Source organism: Lissotriton vulgaris, chromosome 9 (genome assembly GCF_964263255.1).
Source record: "Lissotriton vulgaris chromosome 9, aLisVul1.2, whole genome shotgun sequence".
NCBI lineage: Eukaryota > Metazoa > Chordata > Amphibia > Caudata > Salamandridae > Lissotriton > Lissotriton vulgaris.
This window is the reverse complement of record NC_141697.1, coordinates 549,081,861-549,101,859: the sequence shown is the minus strand read 5'-3', so window position 1 is coordinate 549,101,859 and position 19,999 is coordinate 549,081,861.

Genomic DNA, 19,999 nt, shown 5'->3' with positions numbered 1-19,999 from the left:
CATGCCGTCAATTATCTCAGCCCATACGGGGTCTGAAAGCCTAGATTCCAGCCCCGCCACGTTCCAGCTGAGGATTGATAACCCATGGATACTACAATGTTTGGTGGGCTTACTCCCAGCACTCCTCGGTGTATCCTTAATGGTGTTAACAGCTACTGGTGGGCCACTATTGGCATACATATCACTAGCCGGACTATTTTAATTTATACGTTCTGCGACTAGTGATAAGTATCCCTCATTTCCGTTATTTGTAACTTGACTACTGGTATTACTGTCGACCATTTTATCCAGTCAGTCCTGCTCGTCTAAATTAGAAAAATATTCGAACCGATTATGGGTAGGAATGTTAAATAGTGGCCTAGCTTCATTCATCGGTATGTATTGATTAGAGGTAAATGCTGGATATGCCCTTTCCCTGTGGTCATAATGGGGCATGGTTGGGAATTGGCGATAATGCAGAGGGTGTGCTAACATTGGGGCCTGATGACGCCAAGCGGGGCCATTCAGGTTATTAAGATCTTGGTTCTGGGAAAAAAGTGGAGACTTAATCCTTGCGCCAAAATTTAAATCCTGGTGCGGGATGGCGAAATTATTCGCCATGTTTTGTTTTGGGGATATCAAATGTCTGTAAAAATAGCCTAATGGAAGGAGGGTGGTATTAAATTCCCATGGTGAGGGTAATGGCGCACTAGCCAATGTTTTTTCCGCCCATTGAGGGTTCTTAAAATTTATTGTTATGCAATCCCCCTCAAACTTTTTTCTCAGTGGGCCTATCCAGCCCACTCTCTGGGTGTGAATGATCTCCCTTGCCCCTTCTATAGGGAAATTGCAGTTTGCAATAAGCCAATGTAGAGTTTTGTTTTTGAGGGATATAGGGGTTTCTTCTTGATCCTTCCTTAGTTTAGAAACATTGACTAGAACCAACACGTATGCCCCACATTCAGGTGGTAGGTTAATACGTGATTGAATCTGCCTAATAATTTTTTGGGGAGGCTGAACCATAAGAGAATCATTTGAAGGGTTATGGGGTTGGCTCATAGAGATCCCCTTCAGCTGCTCAGTATTTTGGCCTTTCCCTGGCAATAATGCTACTTTGGTGGTATGAGGGGTAGCCATATGGTTAGTACTAGAATTTGCTGCCGACTGGTTGGCAGTAATCCCTTTATCTAAGACCTGCGGGGGTTTGAGTATTATATTTGTAATTGGGGCTGGGGGGTTCTTAGGTTTAGTGCATACAGATTTTGAGGAACTTAATTTAAGTCCCACACCGCTGGGGGCGCCCTCTCTAGAGATATTCTTGATAGGGATACTTAGTTCAGCTAATTGTTTTTCAATGCGTGTGAGCCTACTTTCTATGGGTGACAAATAGATACTAAGTAGTTCACCCATTCTTTCCAGCAGGTGTTCATTTGCAATGTTAGCATCAAGTTTGCCCTCAGTACCTAGCACCCCCCCTTGATGCTCCTCGCTGTCTGCCTCAACAGTTGCCTTTGTCCTGCTCGTACTTAAATGTGGATTGGTATTAGCGCCTTTCCTGGGCTTTCGTTTGAGCATACTGTGTTTCCTAACCGTAGGCATGCAATGCTTTAATGCATGTTGAGCTTGTTTTTGAATGACACCCTCCCGCCTACCTCTTAATTGCCTCGTACTGTCTAAGGATATTTCTTCTGGGGTAGGATTAATAGGTAGATTGGGAGTTTTCTCCAGATCCGTACTAGTGTCTGTGTCAGAGTCTATCAGTGGAATTGATGCAGATAGATTTACCTCATTTGGTATAGTATGTATATCGGCACGTACATCAATTAAGGGTCTGATGTTACTAGTTCTAGCCTGGGTAGTTGTAGTTGCCGATGCAATAAGACCAAGGGATGATCGTTTAGCTTGGGCTAGATCATGCGAAACCCTACGCTCCAGGAGTAGAATGCCCTGATCTATGGCGTCATTAGCCCTAGTTATAAAATTGTCTATAGGGCCAATCACTGGAGCTCCCCCGGCTGCAGTTTTACTGCGGCTGCCCCTTGTAGACATAGTGAAAAATATTAGTATATTAATCAATTCACAGTGTAGATTTCAATAGTACTTCTACTCAGACTGGACAAAGGACAATAAGTGTAAAATAATAAGCCGTGCACCGTATGATACCGTATGATACAATGAAGTCCATAAAAGAACGTATTCATTGAGTATAAGTCAGCGTATTGTCCCTCTCAGTAAATATAGGAAAGAAAGTAGGAGTATGTTGTAGTTCATCCACAAACACAAATGTCAGACAGTCAGAGGTTGTTGAGAGACAACATACCTTTGGGATACCTTAATAAACGGTGTTAGAGGGGTGCGCCCGACCCGGCCCTTTGCCCGGGCTTCGCCCGGCGCTCCCGCGACGCGGTAGGAGTCTCGCGCTTTTAGCGCGGCCAGGCGCGGTTGTGGGCGTCGTCCCGCTGCACTCCTCTGGCCGGGAATTCTGGGATTTGTAGTTTTTTCCCCTTCTCAGCGGCCACGCACAGGTCCAAAGTGCGGTGGCGGCGAGGGGTCAGTGCGGCAGCAGCGGGGCTTCCCTGCCCAGGGTCAATGCTCCCTCCACAAACGGCAAGCGGCGTGATTAGTCCCCCGCTCCACCGGAAGAGTCTCGCGCTTTTAGCGCGGCCAGGCGCGGTTGTGGGCGTGGTCCTGCTGCACTCCTCTGGCCAGGAATGCTGGGATTTGTAGTTCTTTCCCCTTCTCAGCGGCCACGCACAGGTCCAAAGTGCGGTGGCGGCGAGGGGTCAGTGCGGCAGCAGCGGGGCTTCCCTGCCCAGGGTCAATGCTCCCTCCACAAATGGCAAGCGGCGTGATTTGTCCCCCGCTCCACCGGAAGAGTCTCGCGCTTTTAGCGCGGCCAGGCGCGGTTGTGGCCGTGGTCCCGCTGCACTCCTCTGGCCGGGAATGCTGGGATTTGTAGTTCTTTCCCCTTCTCAGCGGCCACGCACAGGTCCAAAGTGCGGTGGCGGCGAGGGGTCAGTGCGGCAGCAGCGGGGCTTCCCTGCCCAGGGTCAATGCTCCCTCCACAAATGGCAAGCGGCGTGATTTGTCCCCCGCTCCACCGGAAGAGTCTCGCGCTTTTAGCGCGGCAAGGCACGGTTGTGGGCGTGGTCCCGCTGCACTCCTCTGGCCGGGAATGCTGGGATTTGTAGTTCTTTCCCCTTCTCAGCGGCCACCCACAGGTCCAAAGTGCGGTGGCGGCGAGGGGTCAGTGCGGCAGCAGCGGGGCTTCCCTGCCCAGGGTCAATGCTCCCTCCACAAATGGCAAGCGGCGTGATATCTCCATTATTTCAATTCTATTTTCTTGTTCATCCAGTTCTTCGGGATGACAGAAATCTACCATGTGCCACGAGACATGCACCAAATTAAAGTTGACCAAAGATCTATTTGAATTGTATTGCTTAGGCCCTTTTCCCTTACTTGGTGGGCCTGCCCAATCCATTACGTCTCCTGTGTTGTTATTGAGCCTCCCAGAAAGCTTATCCACCGGGGAGATGCGTTAGATCTGCGTTCAGGAAGATAGCGTTGTAGTAATGGATATTAGTCAAGTCAAGTCAAGTCAAAGAATTTATATAGCGCACTACATACCCAGAGGGTCTCAAGGCGCTTAGGGAGGGGAGGAGGATTACTTGTCAAATATCCACATTTTAAGTTGCTTTCTGAATGCTAGGTGGTTCTGGGTAAGGGGAAGGTAAGTGGGGAGTGAGTTCCATGTTTTAGCAGCCAGGTATGAGAAGGATCTGCCTCCCATGGTGGTCTTGTTGATGCGAGGTACAGTGGCGAGGGCTTGGCTGGAAGAACGTAGTTGGCGGGAGGGGGTGTAGAAGGACAGTCGTGAGTTGAGGCATTCTGGTCCGATGTCGTAGAGTGATTTGTGTGCGTGGGTTAGCAGTCGGAAAGTGATCCTCTTATTGACGGGTAGCCAGTGGAGGTCTTTCAGGTGATCAGAGATGTGTTCGTTGCGCGGGATGTCTAATATGATCCTGGCTGACGCGTTTTGGATTCGTTGGAGTTTCTTCTGGAGTTTAGCGGTGGTACCTGTGTAGAGGGTGTTTCCGTAGTCCAGTCGGCTCGTGACCAGAGCATGGGTGACTGTTTTTCTGGTTTCGGTGGGGATCCAGCGAAATGTTTTTTTGAGCATGTGGAGAATGTTGAAGCAGGATGAGGATACGGCGCTGACTTGTCTGTTCATTGAGAGTGAAGAATCCAGGATAACGCCTAGGTTCCGTGCGTGGTCTGTCGGGATGGGTGCTTTTCCAAGGGCTTCCGGCCACCAAGAGTCGTCCCATGTAGAGGGGGATGAACCTAAGATGAGGACTTCTGTTTTATCTGAGTTCAGTTTCAGACGGCTGTGTTTCATCCATTCGGCAACTTCTTTCATTCCTTCGTGTAGGTTAGTTTTGGCGGTGCTGGGGTCATTGGTGAGAGAAAGGATCAGTTGAGTGTCATCCGCGTAGGAGATGATGTTGAGGTTGTGTTGGCGGGCGATGGCCGCGAGGGGGCTCATGTATACGTTGAAGAGGGTGGGACTGAGTGAGGATCCTTGTGGTACGCCACAGATGACTTCAGTGGCCTCGGACTTGAATGGTGGAAGGCGGACTCTCTGGGTTCTTCCGGTGAGGAACGAGGTGATCCATTCAAGTGCTTTTCCTTGTATTCCGATGTTTCTGAGGCGTTGTAAAAGGGTGCTGTGGCAGACTGTGTCGAAGGCTGCAGAGAGGTCGAGGAGGATGAGGGCGACTGTGTCTCCATTGTCCAGTAGAGTTCGAATGTCGTCTGTTGCTGCGATGAGGGCGGTCTCAGTGCTGTGTTTTGCTCGGAAGCCGGACTGTGAGGAGTCGAGGGATTTGTTGGCTTCGAGGAAGGCGGCGAGCTGGTTGTTGACAGCTTTCTCGATTACTTTGGCCGGGAATGGAAGGAGCGAGATGGGACGGTAGTTTTTGAGTTCGGTGGGGTCAGCTGTGGGTTTTTTCAGAAGGGCGGTGAGTTCAGCGTGTTTCCAGCTTTCCGGGAAGGTGGCGGAGTTGAAGGAGCAGTTGATGACGTCTCGGAGGTGCGGTGCTATGACGGAGTCTGCTTTGTTGAAGATGTGGTGAGGACATGGGTCTGTGGGGGATCCTGAGTGGATGGAGTTCATCAGGCGGATGGTGTCCTCAGTGGAGATTGGGTTCCAGTCGTTAAGGGTATTCAAGGGGGGAGAATGTTCAGCATATGGTTGGGTGGGTTGGTCTCCGGGTTGGTTGTCGAAGCTGTTGTGGATGTCTGCAATTTTGTTGTGGAAGAATGAGGCTAGGGAGTCGCAGAGGGCTTGAGAGGGGGTGATGTCGTTGGAGTTGGCCGAGGGATTGGTAAATTCCTTGACGATGTTGAAAAGTTCCTTGCTGTTGTGGGCGTTGTTGTCAAGTCGATCCTTGAAGGCTGTTTTCTTGGCCTTTCGGATTAGTTGGTGGTGTGTGCGGGTGGCGTTTTTGAAGGCGTCCTTGGTGCTTGTGGTTGGGTCTTTTTTCCAGGCCTTTTCAAGGGAGCGGCAGAGTTTCTTGGACTTCTTAAGATCATCGTTGAACCATGAGGCCTTCTTGCTGCCAGGTTTGCTTTGACATTTTTTCAGTGGTGCTAAGGTGTCGGCGGTGTTGGATAACCATAGGGTGAAGTTGGCGGCGGCTTGGTCTGGGTTAGAAGAGTGGACTGGGGTGTTTAGAAGGAGCGATGAGGAGATCTGGTCGATGGTGATTTTGTTCCAGTTTCTTTGCAGAGTTGGTTGGAGGTGGTTGATGGGTTTTGGCTTGTTGTAGGTGAAGTGAACGCAGCTGTGGTCAGTCCAGAGGAGATCCGTAGTGTGGCTGAAGGAGACATGATTGCTGGAGGTGAAGATGGGGTCGAGTGTGTGACCTGCGATGTGGATGGGGGAAGTGACCAGTTGTTTAAGTCCGAGGTTGGCGAGGTTGTCCAAGAGGGTGGTGGTGTTGCGGTCGTTGATCTTTTCGAGGTGGAAGTTGAGGTCTCCCAGAAGGATGTAGTCTTTTGAGGGGAGCGCGTGTGGAGTGATGAAGTCCGTGATGTTTTCACTGAATTTTTCGCGGGGTCCTGGTGGTCTGTAGAGGAGGGTGCCTTGACAGCTGAAGTAGGGGGGGGGTGTTTTGGAGAGGCAAAAGAGGTCTCCCCAAGACTTGTAGCAGCAGCTGTTGGCAGGGAATTACCAGGGTCTAGGGGATACATGCAAGTTTAGCGGGCATGTGGGGCAGGCATGTGACGTGAGTCTCCGCCATGTTTTCAGGGGCTTATAGCAAGAGGAGGGCACAGGGGTCTCACAGGTTTTCAGTGCCGGCAGTTGTAGGCGGGAAGATGTTGTGGGCCCTGGGCCCACATGCTACTATAATGAGCCACACAGACACCATAGCATTATACTGGTAACCGGCCACAAGCACGTGCACCGGGCCCTTTTATTGGCGTGGCCACGTCACTTGTGACACCTGTGATGGATGGGTATGGGGGTGCAGGTGTGTCCAGCCCTCGAGGGAGTGGCTGGGAGTACAGCTTCCTGCTGAACACTAGAACGTGTCTTGCAGGACACTACATTCCTCCCCAACTTTATTGAAGAACAAACAAAAGGTTATTCCAACCTGTGGGGACAAAACAAACAGTTAACTAAACACCACAGGGTCCATCAGTCTTCTGAGTCAGGCGTCAGGAAGACGTCAAACATGAGCTAGTGACTTTGCTTGCAGCAGGACCATCTCGGTGGGCACCCGTAGTTTAACCTGAGGGATTCAGGACACGACCTCTGGCTTGGAGACGTCTGCTGCATACCGTCAGTTCACTGATAATGACATGTCTTGCAGTCTTGCATAGCTTTCACTTTTCTGACGTCAGTGATTGTCTGTGGTGACTTCTAACAGTTCCTTATAGTGGGTAGCATCATGAACGTGGATGGAGTCCCAGGTGAGAGTTCATGGAGGCGTTGTCTGATCAATTGTCTCTGTGGAACCCTTTGGCTGCAACCAATGACCTGTCAGTGGGGCAAAGTCTCTTTTCACTCTCCTGCCTGGGGAGGCCCATTGTCGGGGATACTGCGGGACAGCAGGAGGGCTGCACTGGGGCTGCTTGTGTGCCAACTGGAGGCAGCTGCAGAACCACAAGGAGCTGTTACTTAGTCGCACACACAACCCTGTAGGGTGGCTGTGTCTTGGCCAAGACTTGCTCTCGTTGCCGCGGTTCAGGGGTATGCTAGGTTCACGAGTAGCCTCTGGTTCCTTTTGTCGGTTGTGTAGGACTCCAGTCCATCGGTACTCTGGGAGTGGTGTTGTTTGACGCATATGCTGAGGGTTGGCGTGATGGTGGTTGCAAGCCGTATGGTGAATCGGGATGACAGGTGGTGGTGGTGACTTACTGGGAGAGTCGGATGTCAGGAGGGACTTAGCAGCCATGTGTCTTCACATTGCTGAGATTGACTTCTGGTGGCGGCTTGACACTCAGAGTGTGAGGATCCTCTCTTGCCTGGTTTGGAGCCACTGCCGACTCCATCTTGAGGCGGTGTGAGGAAAGACACCCAGTGCTGATCTTCACCCATGGCATCTGCGGTCAGGAGCAGGGATGCAGTTGGACTTAGACTGCCGACGCTTGGGGATGGACGGCCGCCTGGGGAAGCGTTGGGGAGAGACGCGGTTTGTGCTTGCTGCGGCTTCTGTTTGGTTCATCCGTGAGCCTGTATCCAGGGGCGCCGGTTGACTGATGCTTGGGGAAGTGTTGGGATGAGATGTGGTTTGCTCTTGCAGCGGCTTATGTTTGGTTCTTCTGTGAGGCTGTATCCAGGGCCGTCAGTCCGCCTTGGTGGCAGTCTGGTGTGTCAGGGTGTGCTCTTGGCTTTCTGTGCGAGTCCTTGGTCCTCTCCTCTTGTTGGTCTGTTCACCGCACCTGTGTTCATCCGGTTCTTCGGGGTGACAGGGCTGTAACTCTCTTCTTCCTTCAAGGGCGTTGCACTTGGATCTCGGGGCGGCGCTGTCGTAGCGCCGGCTTCTGTCTTCGCTCCGGCGTGCTTGTCCGGACTGGTCACTTCTTGTGACGTGCTCCTTGCTTGCTGGCGACGTGACGTCTGGTCACGTGTCGCCTGTTGTCGGAGCACCTGTTGCTGTGGCGGCCTGCCACGTGGAGTGTGCGACTCCTCTCTTGCCTCACCGCCGACTCCATCTTGAGGCAGTGCGAGGGAGGACACTCGTGTTGTCTTCGGCCAACTGTGGGGCTTCGCTGATGCAGTAGAGATGTAGTCGCTCTCTGTGCTGCGTTCAGCAGTGCTTCTTTATGGAGATGTCTCAATCTCTTGGGCGCCTGTCCCGTGCAGTCGGGTTTTCTGGTGCGGCCTTCTGCGCACTTCGGACTAAGAGCGCTCCGTTTGCTTATTGAGCTTTTCTTCTGGCAATCGGTGTGCCTGTGTTGTTGTTTGAGGTTGCGGCTACTCACCACTGGCGTTTTCCCGTTTGGCGTGCGACTCACTCGCGTTTTCCTGGGGCTTTGGTGCTCTTGGTCTTATTGACTTCTCAGAGCCTTGCTTGGTCACTGTTGGCCAGGGCAGCTGTGAGCATCTCCTTGCTCCCTGTGGGGTTTACCAGGTCTTCCCCCTCTTGCAGCGAGTGATGGGCAGCCACCATGTGGCACTCACATGGCTAATTTCTCTTCCTTTGTTTTGGCATTAAAGGGGTACTGCCCTGGTGCCTGCTGATTAGGGGCACTGCATGGCTTCCCTTTGCCTGTCTTTTGATTCTACTGCTGCTTTGTTTTCCCACAGCTGAGTCCCCCTCAGTCTGTCTCCCTTCCAAGTGGCAGTCTGTGTTGTCCGTCCCCCAGTGAATCTGAGCTGAGGAATGCCCAGTGACGGTGTTTACTTTCGCACTGGTTTGGTGACTGGAAATGTCCACTGGGTGGCACTGCAGCATTCCTCATGGGTCCCAGCAGTTTTCCTGACACAGCGGGTCCAGAGGTTCTCCTGCAGTCTCTGTATGTAGGGAGTCAGTGGGGAACATTGAAGTTGTGCCGTCAGTGGTGCTGGCTCTTTAAAGTTGGAGGCCATGGCAGTCTGCCTCGCACTATGGTGCCGTTGCTATGTGGGTGCAGGGCATACAGGGGTTGCTGGCCACGGTGCACTGTGGCAGCCCCGCTAGGGGCGCTGCAGATGCCTTCGGAGGAGGCCACAGCTCGCTCAGCTGACACCGCAGGCTGCGCTCTGATCAATGATACCTCCTTGGGATTATGAATGCAGGTCGACCGGCACGTTCCTGCAGGGGACACTAGTAAGAGGGCAGCCCCCCTAGTGCCACAAGATGGCACACGGGGCAGCCCAGCGCTTTGAGATCCCGGAGGGACCTGTGCGTCACTTCCGGCCTGGTGTGGGCGGGGGAGAGTATATATTCCTCCCCCGCCCACCTAGCGGCCTCTTTGTCCACCGTCCCCTCACCCTGACGCCGTTTGCTTTTTTGCCGTCTGGACACGATGTCCATGGTCACGCTGGGGGAGTTGTTGTGCTGTCGGGGTTTCTTAAGGTGAGTCAGGGTCGAGTTGTCGCTCCTGCCTCTTGCTTTGTGCGTCTCCAGCTGTCGTGACTTTAGGCTGTACCACGTATTAGCTGTTATTGGTGTGGCGCGAGAGTTCCCTGTGGTGACCCCGGTGTCATGGTGTGTCACAGGGCACTGCTTACATATGCCTTTCATTGGATATTTAATATCATGTGTTGCGGCCTTTGCCCTTTGTCTGCTGTAGCGTTTTAGAGCCTCAGGAAGTAAAACGGGGGTCATGTCAACCCTGTCCGTCCGGAGTTGTACAGGATGGCCACACATTGGTGTTTTCGGCCACCATGGAGGGGCTATCCACTTTGGCTGTCGGCGGGCAGAGTTGCGCTGGTTTCCGCAGCGCGGTTTTAGTGGTGCCACAGCTGCCATGGCTGGTCGCCCCGGCCTTGGGGCAGGTTGCGCGGATGACCACATTAGGAGATAGTATGCGGCGCGATGGCCAGAGCTGCAGGCGGGGGGCTGGGCCGACGATTCTCCCTTGCATCTCTTCTGGGGAATGAGGCACCATGGGAGTTTTGTGGGGGTCCCAGTTCCTCTTTCGGTTGCCCTCCATGAAGCTCTTGAGTTCCAATTGTGGCAGCATTGTTATTACATGCTATCCTTAGGCCACTGATTTCTGCACTCCACTACACGCTGTGTCCATGTCTTACAGTTGGGCGTGTTGTGCCCGAATCCGGCAGTGGTCCCGATGCTTCGGGAATTCCGGTGAGCGTGGGTGGTGGCGGCATTTTTCCGGGGGTGCCTCTTTTGTAAGATTATGCCCGGTCGGTGTTTGGGCGCCTATTCTCCTATTGATAGCTGTATCGGGCCCGAAGGTTCCGGGGAGCGCGAGGTGTGTCGAGGCGCGGCTGGGCAGGTTCCGGTCCAATGAGCAGGAATCCGGACTGTTGTCTGATGGTTGTGCCTCGCCATGCGCTATGTTTCCCATTATTGGGGAGGAGCACTCTAGCCTCAGTAGTCTTCAGCACATGTATACGGGCCAGGAGAGGCCTAAGTTGGACCGATCGTCTCCTTGTGGGCGGCGGTCCGGTTGTTTTGGCTACCAGTGGAAGGTGGAACTGAAGCCATGGGTTAATATGTCTTAGGTGCAGAATTTCGTACAGTGTGGCCATTTTTAGGGGCTGTTTGTTTCTCTTGTCCGACGCACGTGGTTAATGGCTTCTGTGTTCGGCCATTTTAGGGGCACTACTTGTTGGTGTCCTGCGCATGTGGTTAAGGGCGCCCGGTGCGGCCATTTTCTTGGGCAGTTTCCTTCGAGATGTCCGGCGCATGGGGAATATGGTGCCCGGTGTACGGCCATTATGCTTCTTTTGTTTCATTTTGCGGGAGTCATGCACGTCGGATTCTATTTGTTTCTGACCAGACTTGCGGAGTAGCCTTGTTGGTCTTCTATTAGAATGGTTTGGCGGGTCAGTATTGCCTTTGGTCACACTCAGGGCGCTGGGACACCCTTGGGTAGCTACACGCTTTATAAATCCTAATCCAAATTCAGGGCATCACACAGTCATCTTTGGTAGGCACGGTCAGCATCAGGAGCGGAGAGAGTTGCTTTTATTCTCGTGAGATGGTGCTGCCCTTGTTCACTATGTTTGCTGTTTCCGTGCCGTTTTCTTTTCCTTCACTCACTGGTCATTATTTCCACTGGCGGTTCATGGAGCGATGCTATGCCCTTGTGTCCTGTCTTATGGCCTTGGTTTGTTTGGCAGCGGAGCTCGGTTTTATCGTGCATGGGGGCACTGCATGCGCTTGCGGCCTTTTGAAGATGGCGCACCCCAGTGCTGTCGACTCTGTCGCCGCTGGCCAGCCCGGGTGCCCTTCCCTCGCAGTTTTGGGGGCTTCACATGCTTCACGCTTAGGTGCGTGCTCACTTGGGCCGTTGCTAGCTTGTCCAGGTTTCCGAGACTGCTGCTCGGCGGGGCAAGTGCATTGGTGGAGCCACCACCTTCAGGTTGTGCAGGGTGCAGGAGTAGGCTTGGTTGGGACTCGTCGCCAGGTCTGTTTTATGTTCTTTTCTTTATATATTATCAGGATGGATGGCTAAAGTGTTGTCGCTCAGGCCCCGGTCCTTTAGGCGGCAGAGCAGTGTGTCTCACTTGCAGTTCCCCGCCGTGCATGTATTTCGGTGGATTTTAGGGGAACAAGGTTTGAGGCTATCCCGCTTCGCAGCCCACTGCTGTTCCCAATTATTGCTATAACACTTTATTGGCATTTATTCTGCTCAGCCATTATCAGAGGTGTCAGGCGCGCCATATTAGGGACAGATCTGGCACATGGGAGCACTTCCAGTAAGCACCTGACAATATCCTCAACTAGTCTTGGGAGTAGCGACATACATGGGCTACGGTTACGGGCAGCAGCTATCGGTGCTTTTCAGGGGGTAAAGATCCAGGAGTGCAATTCTCCTCATAGTTCTTTGGCCACGTAGATGATGTGACTGCGTAACTTGGCAGCATTCTAACACTAGAACTTAAGTTACATAGGCATTGGTGGCTTTGGTACAAGGACAGGATGCAAGCTTGATTTAGGAGGCAGCACACAGTGTGTCCCCAGTCAGGTGAGGTGTGCTTGTTTCTAAAGATTACCTTTATTAGGTAGTAGGAACTTTTCGTTTCCGGCATCCAGAGGCTGACTCTCTTTTGGCTTGCTACTGGGAAGATTCTTCCTTAGTCAAGGTGATTAGAACTTTGCTTTCTTGGGGTCTTCCTCCTCATCCTAGAAAGAGCATACTATTAGGGAAGGGTTCCTAAGGGAGAATAACTTTGAGGTCTCCTTGAAGGCCTGGGACGAGGAGGTGTCCCTGGGGTAGAATGGTATGGGGACAAGTTAGATGGTATTCGAGATACACACATTAGTGCTAGGGTCATCCGCTGACCTAGCATACCAACATGTCTCGGTTACTAGACACGTATCTCTCTTTTGCCTCTGCGCTACGCAAGTTTTTGTTCCACCCTTCTCCTCCCTAGAATGTTTTATGAACATTCCAGTTCTCTTAATTGTCAATGAGGCTTTTCCTTGGTAGCATGGGGGGTATGGTTGGCCACTGCCTCATTGGAGTGATTCTATATTGGTAGGTGAGGGGGGCAGGGCTGATAATGGATGTTTATTGTCTCACCTGCAGGAGCAGCGCTGGAAATCTGCCCTACTCCCACGGGGGGTCATCTGTACTATCCACCGGTATATACAGGTTTTCACACTCTGGGGGCAGTGTAAATCCCGCAGCAGCTGTCGAACTTTTTCTCGATCTTTTTTATCCCCGCATAGTGCGGACCTCTCTCGAAGGTGTCTGTGCGCTTCACATTAGGAACAGATCTGTAGCCGGGCTTGCTGGCGCAGTGGACGTTTGTATCCATTGCAGGGGGCGGTGTCTGAACCTTTGGACACAAGTTTTACCCCCGGTGGGCCTTCCCAGCCTTTTCAACCACCTATGAGCGATGATTGAGTAGTGTGGAGTTGGTAACAGGTTCTCCCGTTTTTTCAGTGCCCAGAAGGATTCTCATCTCTTGGTCAGACTCCTCTTGGCGGATCTCATTGGCACAACGTTTTGCAGACTCTCTACATTGGAACCACTGGGAAGCACTCCCATAGTTAGAGTATTTTATTTTGCGTTGGTCAAGCTTTTCTTGGCTTGCGAGTAAGTATCTTCACTTGTGCCTCTACCATTTCCGTCCTAGATTGATCAGGCGGTCAACTAGTTCTCGTCTGACAGGCAGGCTTGGACCTTGTATCTCGGCGCATTTCGGCCCCTGACACTTTTGGTCTAATTTCACTTTGGTAGTGTTTTGTTTTCAAGGTTGTGTTCTCTAAGTTACATGTACCACGCTGGGGAACGACCATACGCCCTTGGGGTGGTCACCGGAAGTATTTCCAAATATTGGGCCTTACCCAATGGGGTTGTGGGGCTGTGGGTGCATCTGACTGGGTATAGGACAACTGGAAGGGGTTTGCCCTGTCCGCCACTACTAGTCTTCTTTATAGAGGCAGTTACTACGGATCACACTTGGCTGCAGTCAGCGCGCAATTTTCAAGCAGGGGTACATAAGGGCAGGGCTACTGCTTTAACTGCTTATTCCATTCGTCCTCCAGTACCTCCATGATACAGGCATGCCTTTTTTCCCTCTCTATGTCGGAGGGATAGCATTCCCGGGGGCTTCCTAGCAAGCGGGACAGATTTGGTTTCACACTTTGTGCCAATTACAGACAGCAAGTGGGACCACCGGGGTTGGGACCACAGTCTTTTGCTTGCCCGTGTTGTATAGGTCACCCACTTAGATGCAGTGGCTGCCCTGACGTTAACAACATCTGTATTTGGGGGCTTTAGGAAGGGGGCAGGCGCTGGTTTCCACCAGTGGAAGAATTAACTGTGAGAACTGGTGAGTCCGAGCATAGAGGCATCTCCTGCGGAATATTGGGTGTTTCCCGTCTATATGTCTGAGTCAGGGCAATTTCTGTATTCCCTGGACTGAATTTAGTGTGTTGTTTGGAAACAGTTTCATGTACCCCCTGTGTGATAGTTGACACGTGTTTTCCGTTAAACATTGGGGAGGACGGGGCTTATCATGCATCCCCTTCAGAGGTTGGAATGTGTCCCTTGGTGCAACAATTCGTGCTCTAGTAAGGGTCTTTATCCTGTTGGGCGAGGTAGCAATTTGCTTACCTGTTTTGCTGGTTTGGGGTTTTCTTGGCTCGTTTCTCTCTTCCAAGATACTTTTATGTTTCATCCTATGTAGACCATTCCACGTCTCCTGGCTGGCATGCCAGGGCGCGGAGCAGGACTAGGGAACAAACACACTGGGGCCAGTGTGTGGGGCCCTGGATCAGCACGTCCAAGTTTGGAGTGCAACATTTTCTCTTTTTACGGGACAGGCGTATCTGGTTCTCAGGCACCACTCTGAGAACAACAGTTAGGGCAGTCGGAGCTTGGTAATTAAGGGGCCTACATGTTATACTGTAGTACCAGGTGGTAGTACCTCCAGTCTGGACTATGGGTTACTCAGGTTGCAAGTGGCGAGTTTACCTCAGCTCATGTGACTAGCAGGCCAGGTATATGTATCCACTGGACAGGGTTCGTAGGTGTGTATTCGTTTTAGGCATGCCTGCAGCACGTTTTGTTAGCTAGTACTTTGTTTTTATTAACTATGGTTGGACACCTTCCACTAGCCGTGCGTATGTACACCAGGTCACACTATAGTGTTAATATTCTTATCCTTCTGTCAGAGCATTTCACCTGTGCCGCACAGGTGGCCCTTCAGGTTTCCTCTCTTGCCTGGCACGGGGTAAACACTCGACAACTAGGAGAGGTTATCTCAGCTAGGTGAAGTAGTATAGGCTCGACTTCTGGAGGGGCGGATAGGGACCGCCTCTACATTTTACAGTAACGAGTTATCTGGTCCTAATTTGCCAGGGTGGTTTGTGTATAGTGCGCTGCGACCATCTCTCGAGTGTCAGCTACGTAACTATGCCTAACTTTTGAGGGGGCCACTACAACAAGCGCAGGGTAAGGCTAGGATATTGTTGACTTTTCCCTTTGTATTCACGCTATATTTTGTTTCTGGGGCCCAGAGTATATTATCAAGTGGCGTCACGTCCCAGCCAGACAGGTTTTTTTTAAAACTTTTCAGGAGGGCCTGGAATTGTTTGGCTGGGTTTTACTCTTTAGGTCCAGATGTAGGCGGGTATCATCTACAGTCCAATTCTAACAGCAGGCGGTAATCGCGCGGCTTGAGATATTTTAGTTTGTGGTTATTCCGTTCTTAGGTGGGGAGAGCTTAGGCAGTTTAGGCATGCAGGGAAGTGCGTGCTGGGAACGTTTTAGTGCCCCAAGCTGCACGACCTAGCATAGGCATTTGGATAAGGCGCTTGCTAACAGCCTTCGTGGGTCCACCTTCCCCAGGGTTAGGTAGGCAACTAAGGGAGGGGAGGTTTTTCTCCGGCAGGCCTTGCCAGGTCATGGGTAGCCAATCTTTGGCTAGAGCCTGTGGTAGGGATAGTGGTCGAATCTCAGTCTGGGGGTTCTGGACCAGTTTTCCCTCGCCATGCGCTGCGTGGGGCAGCGGGCTCTAGGTGCCTCTGAGGAACAGGCAAGGGTATTCTGGACTGTGGTGCGTGTCGCTGTATTTACACTTTCACAGACTGGTTCCAGCGGATACTCCTTATCCACCAACTAGGGAACCTGTGACACCTATCTTTTATCGACACCACTCTGGTGTATAGGTAAGGGTCTCAAGCGGGTAGTAGGGTCCAGGCATCTGTGACCAGTCTATGGTTCAGCAAGCAGTGTAGGTTGACACCTTGCAAAATTTTTGCAGTGGCTCATGATCGGACTATATACTCTAATGCCCCAATCCTGAACGTGACACCTGGTATGTTCACCAAGAATATTTTCACCATATTTTGCGCTGTTCATTACGGCATTTATGGCACCTGATAGAATGACCACAATGATATTACGGTGGGTTTTGCCACCAGTGGGGGACAGGTATATTTCAGTGGTCAGACTTGTCTCTATCTCTGTAGGCAAGGCGCTCGTCAGGGGAGGCGCTGGAGCCAATGCGCAGGAAGTCCTGCGCTGTGTGTAATTCAAGGGGCAGAGGAGACAGGACATCATTAGACTTGGGAGACCTTATGCCAAGCGCAAGGGGCCTTGGGAGGACAATTTTGCACTCCTGCCCGATTTAAACTGGACCTGTTCAGGCTGGTTAGGGGAGAGGCCCTAGAAATAACGCGCTAGAAATAGTAGGAGGAATGCCGGCCTTGGTGGGGGGCCCTGGCTGCAACAGTCGCCACACCCAGGGCTGTGGCGGAGTTAGAGGGCGATCCAGAGGCCAAAAGGTACCCGGGAGTACCCTCTTCAGGAGCACAAAGGATGCTGAGGCCTAATATCCCCAGGAAGTCTGTGCGGTGGACCCTGGGGTGCGACGGCGCCCCGCTATCCTACGGGCGGTTGGCAACCTGTACAAACGGGGGGTCGCTTGAACGCTCCGCCCCTCGTGGGGGGGGGGCGTGAGCAAGAGGGTGGACCAATGGTTCACCGGAAATGGGAGGGGCTATCTCCTCACCACAACCGCTAAGCAACGATTGGCTAAGGCCACGTTGCAAATTGGCCCATCAGGTGCCAGGCCGCGAGGGGCGGCTTGCCTTTGGATCGTCTGTAAGATAACCCACCTTGTTGGCATGTATATATGCTAATAAACCTGCAACTACTTTTCTCCAACAAAAAGTTGTCTTGTCTGCTTATTTCTGCGACATGCATGTTGCTGTGAGCGGGCTGGTGAGTGGGCCGATATTGGCACTAGGTGCACAGTGCTGGGAGGCTCCTTCACATGCAGCTGGTGTGTCCTTGTTGCTGTTTGTGTTTCAGGCCTCGGCAACCATTCTCCCCCAAGTGAGCAGTCTAGGTTATGCGGGCACAGAACGGTCCCTATGTCCTGAAGGCGGGGTTTCAGCAGACTGCGGACATGGTAGGTCTGGAGCCGCTTGGCCTGTTACTCTGCTTCTTTAGTGTGGCGCACGATGCTCAGCCGGCGATCGAGGCAGAAGTATTGGCCTGTGAGCTAGGATGCTGTTTGCTTCACGCTTGGGTCACAGCCACCTTCTTGTTTATTGCCGCTGGCTGTGCCTTTCACTGCGGGCGCCTGGCAAAGTTCTCCTGCCTGTCCGGTAGCAGCTAGAGGCGGCTCTCACCTTAAGCTGGCATGCCGCTTGCTAACCTTCCCATGCGAAATGACTGTGTGGGGCCCAGGTTGGTACTGCCAGTGCGGGTATCAGGCGTGTCGGGGCTACGAACATACTCGTCCTTTTCTGGCAGCAGCGACTACCCGTTCTGGGCAACGAGTCCCGTGCGGGGTTCCATCAGTGCAGGTGCTGTGACTTTCAGGTGTGGTCTGCGGCAGCCCTCCTATGGCTGTGGGCCTTGCCTTTTCCTCCCAAACTCTTTTTGGGTAGCTGCAGGTGGTGACTTTCATTAACTGTACCAGAGAGTTGATCAGTGCTACCCTCACCTTCCGGCACAGCGGTCGCTACAGCATAGGCGCCGCGAATCGCACCCCATGCTTCAGGGGCAGGGGTCTGCCTCTTGCAGTCTCTGTCTGCCGAGTAGACACACCATGAACACAGCATAGACCTCGCCGACGCGGTCACAAAAGCAGGAGCTGCAAGGCATGCAGACGGGCACTGTGGAGCAGTGCTGTGGGGCACCTGTTGCTTCGTGCTGGCAATAGGTGTGGGGGCACCGCAGACTCAGGCTATCACACCCCCACAACGAACTACGAAATGGCCGACAGCAAACACACAGGAATTGACACGCTCATCGCCAATGTAGTGTTTTGGGCCCTAGGCCCACATGGTACTAAAATGAACCACACAGACACCGTAGTGTGATACTGGTAACCGGCCACGAGCACGTGCACCTCGGCCCATTTATTGGCGGGGCCATGTCACTCGTGACACCCGTGATGGATGGGTGTGGGGTTGCAGGTGTGTCCAGCCCTCGAGGGAGTGGCTGGGAATACAGCTTCCTGCTGAACACTAGAACGTGTCCTGCAGGTCACTACAGGTGTCACAGGCTTGTGAGGGAGAAGGCTCTCTCAGCACTGGGTCCGCGTTTTGATCAGGTCCCGCTGTAGTCCTATTGGTATGGGCAGAGAAACCCGGAGGAGAGGGACAGGGATGCCACCTTTGTGCAAATGAAGAGGAATAATTGACCCATGTGCAATATCTCTGTGAGGAGTTGATCCCGCTAAGGAAGTTCTTGCTTCGACCAATTCGGCACATTTTGAATATCCGGCCCTGCTGAGGAGCCATAGAGGCATGTTTGAGGGGGAATCTGTACGATTGGCTGCTCGCTTTGTGAAGTTTATGAAGGCTGCAGTAGCACTGTTGTCCGCTTGACCATCATAATAGAATGTGTTCGGTACAGAACCCCTCATACCTTACATTGCCTAACCAGCCACAAAAGAGAAATCTGATTTGTTGACCCACCCTTTTCCCACATGCTGTGCAAAGCAGGGAGGGAAACAGCACACCTATTTCCAATGTTCGCTTGAAATACTAGATCTTAACATATCCCTGTTTTTTATTGTGTTTACTAATAAATCATTCATGCTTATTGTTATATTTTTACTGCAGATGTTTTTAACATGAAGGACTTTTTGTAACGATTTAAAATAATTGTGCAATAAATAAATTATTCTAATCTCATCTCTCAGCACTGGCTACCTATAACCAGACTTTCCTCTTTCAAGGCACTTTGCATTACCCACAGGCCATCTATTCCTTGGACTCAACCTTCATGCAAATAAAAGAACAAACATTTTGCCACATTGGACCCCTTCCCTCTAGCCTGGCACCTCTCATGACCGCCTCACACTACAAGAAGACAGGTAGCCGTGAAGCCTCTTTCTCTGTGCATTCACAACATTCTTTACCTTTCTCCCAGCAAAGACAAGGAGCATCCAAAACTACATGAAATTCAGGAAACTGTTCCCTAACAGATGATAAAGAGCCATACTAACCAAATGACAAACCATTTCCCATCACAGGGGCGATGTGAAGGGTACCGGATTCTGGATTATAATCACTTAAACGCTTCAAAATACCTACACAAGGATGACGGGTCTCTGCTCCTCGAATAAGGGGAGCCCTTCAACCGTTGTAGTTAATCACAGACAGCAACAGGACACACTTTCAACCTAAATGTCCTTCCAGCCAGTCACAATGTCCAATACAATCCAATAATCTTTATTTCGCTAAATTTCTTAGCATATAAAGTGCAGAAAATAAAGAAAAGTGCATAACACAATACAGATAGTTAAAAGACTAAAAACTAAATAAATCCATTATAAATAGATCAACACGATTGATAAATTAATTTTAAAAAAGCCTTTCGATGTTCAAAATGGCCAAATGCGATATATTAAAATCATATGAACCACAGATCTAAAAATGACGGCCTCTGAGATCAAATGTCATGGGTTAGCTGAACTCTTGTAATCTTCGTGGCAGACCAATGAAATGAGACCAAAGAGTCACATACTAAGGGATCAGACAGCATTTGAAGAAAGAGGGCAGGTTGGCATCCAATCACGATGTCTTATTAGCTTTAGTGTCATATCTCTCACTTCTTTTTGCTCCACGGCCTCCCTTGGAATAGCAACGTATGACATACGTCTTGCTACCCATTCATCATAGCTCTCCGTTGCATCGTAAGATGTGGAAAGCGCAATGCAAATGAAACTTATAGCAATACAAGAAACTGAAAGGCCTTCATACAGATATATTTGCACTGTGCAGTGAGGGGCTCGTTGCTTGAAATTCCTCAGTCGATAATGAAGGTGTTTGTGCTATATCCTGATTGTGTTAGTATTTGTTTCCCATCTCCAACTGTCACCACTCATCCAGGCACCCAGGCATTCCATGCATCACAGTCA